The sequence below is a fragment of the Solanum dulcamara genome, chromosome 12 (assembly GCF_947179165.1).
Source record: "Solanum dulcamara chromosome 12, daSolDulc1.2, whole genome shotgun sequence".
Classification (NCBI taxonomy): domain Eukaryota; kingdom Viridiplantae; phylum Streptophyta; class Magnoliopsida; order Solanales; family Solanaceae; genus Solanum; species Solanum dulcamara.
In genome coordinates this window covers 4,962,991-4,969,133 of record NC_077248.1, presented here as the reverse complement: position 1 = coordinate 4,969,133, position 6,143 = coordinate 4,962,991, and the positions used below count along the sequence as shown (strand labels likewise).

The following is a 6,143-nucleotide window of genomic DNA, read 5'->3' as shown; positions in this document are numbered from 1 at the left end:
TGATTAGTATTATTTTGTTATTGTTACTGCTCCTTTTACTAGAATGCTTTATTATGCTATCTTTAGTATTTGTTGTGGCTTCTTCACTTCCGTTATTTTTGACCCTGAACCGCTTCGATATGATATTCTTTTAGCCGAGGGTTTATCATAAACAACCTCTCTACCTTTCAAGGTAGGAGTAATGTCTGCGTACATACTATTCTTTCTAGAGCCTATTTGTGAGATTACATTGGGTATGTTATTGTAATTAGGAATTCTTATTATATATGACAAATCCATCATTTTGGCTGTTAATTTACCAGCTCTTGCTCTGGCATTCTGGGAATTTATCAATGTTACAAAGCAATGTTCTAAAAAGTATATGATTGATGGACAAAGTTATTTGGTACCTGCAACTTTGGTATCTGTTGCTGGTGGAAGGTGGCAAGTGTCCTGTGAAATTAGTCGAAGTCAGCAAAAGTTGATCCAGACACCACGGTCATCTAAAAAAAAATGTATACAATGTCCAAGAAATATAATATCTGTCCATAAGCATTGAACAGTTACCGAAAATTGTCCAGTTATTTTGTTTAAAAGACAAAAGCAATATTTGCAAATACCACAGTTTGGAGTTTGAGAGTTTTTTTATTGCGAAATATTTTGAGTTTTCAATTATTGTGATTTATAATATTTTTATTTGTAGTTGCAAATATATTTAAAAAATACTAAAAGAACTTTAGGTTTGATTTTTGAATTTATGATTAGAATTAAAATTTTTTAGCTCTCGAGTTTCAGATGGTATCGCATAAATTAGGACATAGGAAGTAGTTTTTGGACGATAATTGGTTAAAGTTGAAACACGAGTATTAGATGTTTTGGCTAGAAAATAGTACCACTTTAAGGTTGAAGTGGTCGGGAAAAAAAATAAAGGTTAAATTGGCGTTTTGGACATAAATTTTATTTAGAAAGAAAGTTGGAAATTATGATTAGGAAAACATTAGTAGTATTTCTAAGGTGCATCGGTTATGGTTCGGTTTTATTGGTTTTTAAATATGTTAAATCAATAACTTACATATTTTTGATTAGTTTTTCATTTATTGATTTTTTGTATCTCCTAACGGTTCGGTTTTCAGTTTAATCAATAAAAAAATATTCATAAAATAATTATATGACTTTTTCAACAATTTGGTGCGATTAGACAATAATGTAACTTTATAAAATGCTCATAAAATAGAAACAGTAGTAATTAAAATGAAAAGAACTATACTAGTGCAACATAAATAAAAAAATTAAGACAATAATGTGAATTGAAGGCTAAAGGGCAAAGGTAGTAATCAATAAGCTACTGATATTAATATTTAATATTTATGTAGGGGTAAAGTAGTAAATTACTACTGTCTTAATGGTTATTAGTTTACCCAATAACCTAATATTAAAAAACTAATATTCAATCAATAACCCGATATTTTTTTATTGTAAACTTTACCTAAATCCCATAATGGAAAAGTCTAAATACTATACATCCCTCATTGTATCAAAATTATCCGATTTCCCTTTTTTTTTTAATTTTCCTGATACATTAATTATGTATCTGATACATCAATTTAGCTGTAGAATAATTAATGAAGATCATCTATTTATGGATAGTATCTTAATATAAGGTATGATTAGTTATTTAAATCAATTACAAATCTAATTAATGGGATTAATTTGGTTAAAAAAATAACGGTTGTGTACATGAAGATTCAAGCCCAAAAACAGAGCATAAATTCAAACCAAATTCGATTTCAATTTGTTTTTCCAGTTTTGCTGATACATAAGTTATGTATCTGATACATCAACTTTAGTTATAAAATATTTAATGCATATCAGCTATTTATGGTTAGTATCTTAATGTAAGGTATGATTGGTTCTTTAATTGAATTACTGATCTAATTAATGAGATTAATTTGTTAAAAAAAGCAACTGTTATGTTCATGAAGATTCAAGCCAAAAAACAGAGCATCGTCTCGAATGGAAAAAACAGAGCATCAATTCAAACCGAAGTCGTTTTCAATTATTTTTTTAGTTTTGCTGATACATAAGTTATGTAACTGATACATAACTTTAGCTGTAGAATAGTTAATGCGCATTAGCTATTTATGGATAGTAGATTGAGATAAGGTATGATTGGCTCTTTAAATCAATTACTGATCTAATTAATGGGATTAATTGGTTAAAGAAGGCGACAGTTATGTACATAAAGTTTCAAGCCAAAAAACAGAGCATCGACTCCAAGAAAAACAACAGAGCATCAATTCAAAACAAAATTCGTGTTTCATCAATTAATCGATGATTCAAAATCATCAAGAAAATTATCCCTATATGCCGTGCTGAATATCAATGGGTGGGACGAGATCTTCTTGATGACGTATTTCATTCTCTGCATTGACATGAAAAATGGTTAAATACAACTTGAACTTTATACATAAATACGACGTATCATATGCATTAAAATATTTGATACATGAGATTCTGATACATACAGAAGATGTATCAGAAGCAGTAAGGCTTTATAAATTATAATCTGATACATAAATGTAGATGTATCAGAATCATTAAAACTTGATATAATAGAAACTGACACTTAAACACGATGTATCAGAAGTAGTAAATCTCCAAAAAATGGCATTTAAAACACACACTATGTATCAGAAGAGTTAGCGCTTGATACATGATAAGCTGATACATAAATGATATGTATCAGAATCAAAAAACCTTCATAAAAACTTCATTAAAAAAAATATTAATTGAACCCATACCTTTGGGAGATTAGGGCGTGTTCTAACCCCTTCAATCTTGTTGTCTAGTTCTTTGGGTGCATGTTTAACTGGAGATTTTGACTTCAATTTCTCACGTAGCTTATCCATTACTACTGGATCGTTACGATGTTTGGATCTAACCTCGTCGCAATCTTTCCAAGATGAATCAGAACCAGGTGAAACAAGAATTTCTTGATTTTTATTCGACTGTTTGAGACCATGAACGGATTCCATATGTATCATTGAAGATATGAGTTACAAAAACAGAAAGATTTACAGAAGAAAGCAAATGATATCAATTTTAGAAGATTTTTCAAAGATTTACAGAAGAAATCAAACGATACAAATTTTAGGAGAAATCAGATTGAATGAGGATGAAGTGAGATTCCATATAAGGAAAAATTAAAATATACCTTAGTTAGAACCTTGAAATTGAGTAACAGATGCACTCATAAATTCAAAATCTCAAAAATTGATGAAGAGGAGCGAATTAGGGCGAGGATTTAGGGAGGAAGAGTGATGTATCAGTGAGGGAGAGAGAGTTAAAGGAAAAAGAGGAATTTTAGAAATTTTTTGGTATAATAGGAAATATAAGTAAATATAGTATTAGAATATGCGTAAAAGGGTAATTTTTTCTTTTTTATTTATATAAAATCATTGAAAACCCGTTAAGTCAATAACCCAGTAACAATAACCCAATAACATTTTTTTTAGTTTGATTTATTGATCAATTCTATTTTTGCACATTCCTAAATATTATAATACTAATTAAACAAAGTTTTTGCAGAATGAATTTAATCTTTTTTTCCGGGTGCAACCAAATATGAGACCTTAAGACGAAGTAATTTCAGCTTGTAGCCTATTTGTGCAGCGTCATTTAAGGTAGGAAAAACTACTTTAGTACACAAACATTAGGAAAATTACTTAATTATACAAATATTTCTGCTATATTTATTAATTTTTACTATAATTTAAAATAATTATATATTGTCTCACTAATTAATAATTTATATCATATTTCAAATAAGATATACCTAGATATGTGTATTTTTGCTACCAGATTTAGTCTATATAGGAAGAGAGGCAAGCGAGAGAGTCAATGTATCCCACATACATTCTGAGATACAAATATATAGGGAGAGGCGAATAAGAGGGTCATTATATTCCAAATACATGCGAATCCACTTGAATATAATGTATCTGATAAATTACACCTTGACCCAGGTATCCGAGATATATGTATTCAGTCGCGTTAGATATATGTATCTGGGAACTGGGGACTAGGGACCAAAATCTAGAACGAATGATAATTTTAAAAATTCAAAGAAAGACATGTAATTAAACTCTAAACTAGTGGAATTTGTCGTATAACCATTTTTCAAAAAACTGTATTTATAGCAAGTAAGTAAAAAAAGTTTTCAGTATTAAAGTCATTATTGTTGCAAGCTTGAAGAAGTGAGATTTGAATTTCAAATATGAAATTTGAGTTTAAATCAAGTGGGTGTTATTAATTGTTTTAAAAAACATTGACAGAAATTAACTTTAAAAAATATGTCTCTCCAAATGTAAAATACTTGGTTAATCACGAAATTTGAATTATAGATATTGTATGGTTACAATTCAAGTTCATAACACGCATTTTTTGTTTTGAATCTTGACTTATAACATGGATCTATTTTTTGGATTATTTTCACATCGAGAATTAAAAGTGTGTATATTATGTGAACTTGAGTTGTGCCTTATAAATTTTTTTAATTTTCTCCTCTAATATTTTGATGTCAGATTTGCCTGTAGTGTCATGTACATTTCATTTTCAAAAATTTGTCGTCCTATAAGTCTGGCAATCCCCGCTTAACCTATCCTCGTCATCCCATCCTAACAGCGTCACAAATTTTTACAATATTTTCAGCGTCACAAATTTCTACAATATTTTCTCACATATTATTATTCTCTTGCTACTTTAAATTCATAGACGAGTATTAATTTTAAAAGAAATTAATTAAATATCTTGGCCACTTACAAAATAAATAAAAGAAATGACCTTTTCAAATTTATTATGTACAAAAAGTAAAAAATCTTATGTATAAAAATAAGATCTCTTATAAAAAAATATATAAGAAATTATAAAATGACCTATGAAATTAGTCCTCCCTTGATTTAAAAGCAATGACGCATCCATGAAATAACTTTATACATGTGGTTGTGGAGATATGAATTATATAAGAATTTTCCTACTTATATACACAAGTGTTAAAATAAGAAATAGCTTGGAAATTAAAGGTACCATATCAATTTTTTTTCTCAATACATGCATTGCATATTTGATTTTTCATAATTAGATTTTAGAATATTACTCCTATTGAAAGCCAAAAAGTAGTCTTAATATATGACAGGTGAATAAATCCCTGTAGATGATCGTGAAATGAAGCTAATTATTTTATTTATTTTTGGTTGTTGGTAATGGTAATGTGATTAATTAGTAGTCATTCCGAAGCTTCTTTCCTATCTTAAATCAAATTAAAGATTTTTATTTTCTTTGTCTAAAATTTGTCAAGGAGACGTGCATGAGACACAAAATCTTTTAAAGCTTAAATTACTTTTCAGTGTTTAGATTAATTTCCACTTATTGGTATATATCATATATAATCTCTTTACCTTTTAAGATAGAAATAAAGTTACGTATACATTATCTTTTTAGACCCTCATCTATAAAATTATATTGAGTATATTGTTATTGTGATTTGTTTTTTTAATTTTTTTTTGAAGTTCATGATTATGACTAGTTATTAAATAATAACATTGTTGTTTTCAATAATTCAAGGTATGTTTGGAATGAATGATAGCTTTTAATGAAAAGATTTGAATATTTTTTGGATTAAAACATAATGAGGGATTTTCAGTAATATGTTGAGATGGCCGAGTTGGTCTAAGGCGCCAGATTAAGGTTCTGGTCCGAAAGGGCGTGGGTTCAAATCCCACTCTCAACATTATTTTTCCTTTATTTCTTTGCAACAAATGATAGGGTGTTGTGAAATAGTTTGTGGCTGTCCATTATCACTTTCTCCTACCCATTAATATTTATTCTTTTTTTTTCCTACATAATGATGTTATCACTTAATGACCATAATTATGTTTTCATTATTATAGTTTTTTCCTAACTCACATTTGGCTATAAATAGTCTTATGTGCTATGGAATGAATACACATTGAGATCTTCTCAACTCTCTCTTTCTCTTACTATCTTCCTTTTTTATTTTGGTAAGTTAGTTTAATTTATAACACATTATCAGCACTAAGTCTCTTATAAGGTATGTGAAGTTATCTTCATCTTAATATTTTTGAATGAATGATTCATTGTATACT

At 28.4% G+C, this 6,143-nt stretch overlaps 1 non-coding gene across 1 annotated transcript; it reads left to right on the top strand.

The window, feature by feature from the left end:
* Nucleotides 1-5,686: 5,686 nt before the first annotated feature.
* On the top strand, nucleotides 5,687-5,767 carry TRNAL-AAG (transfer RNA leucine (anticodon AAG)). The gene has a single exon. It is a non-coding gene; the product is annotated as a tRNA-Leu (tRNA).
* The last annotated feature ends 376 nt before the right edge of the window (nucleotides 5,768-6,143 follow it).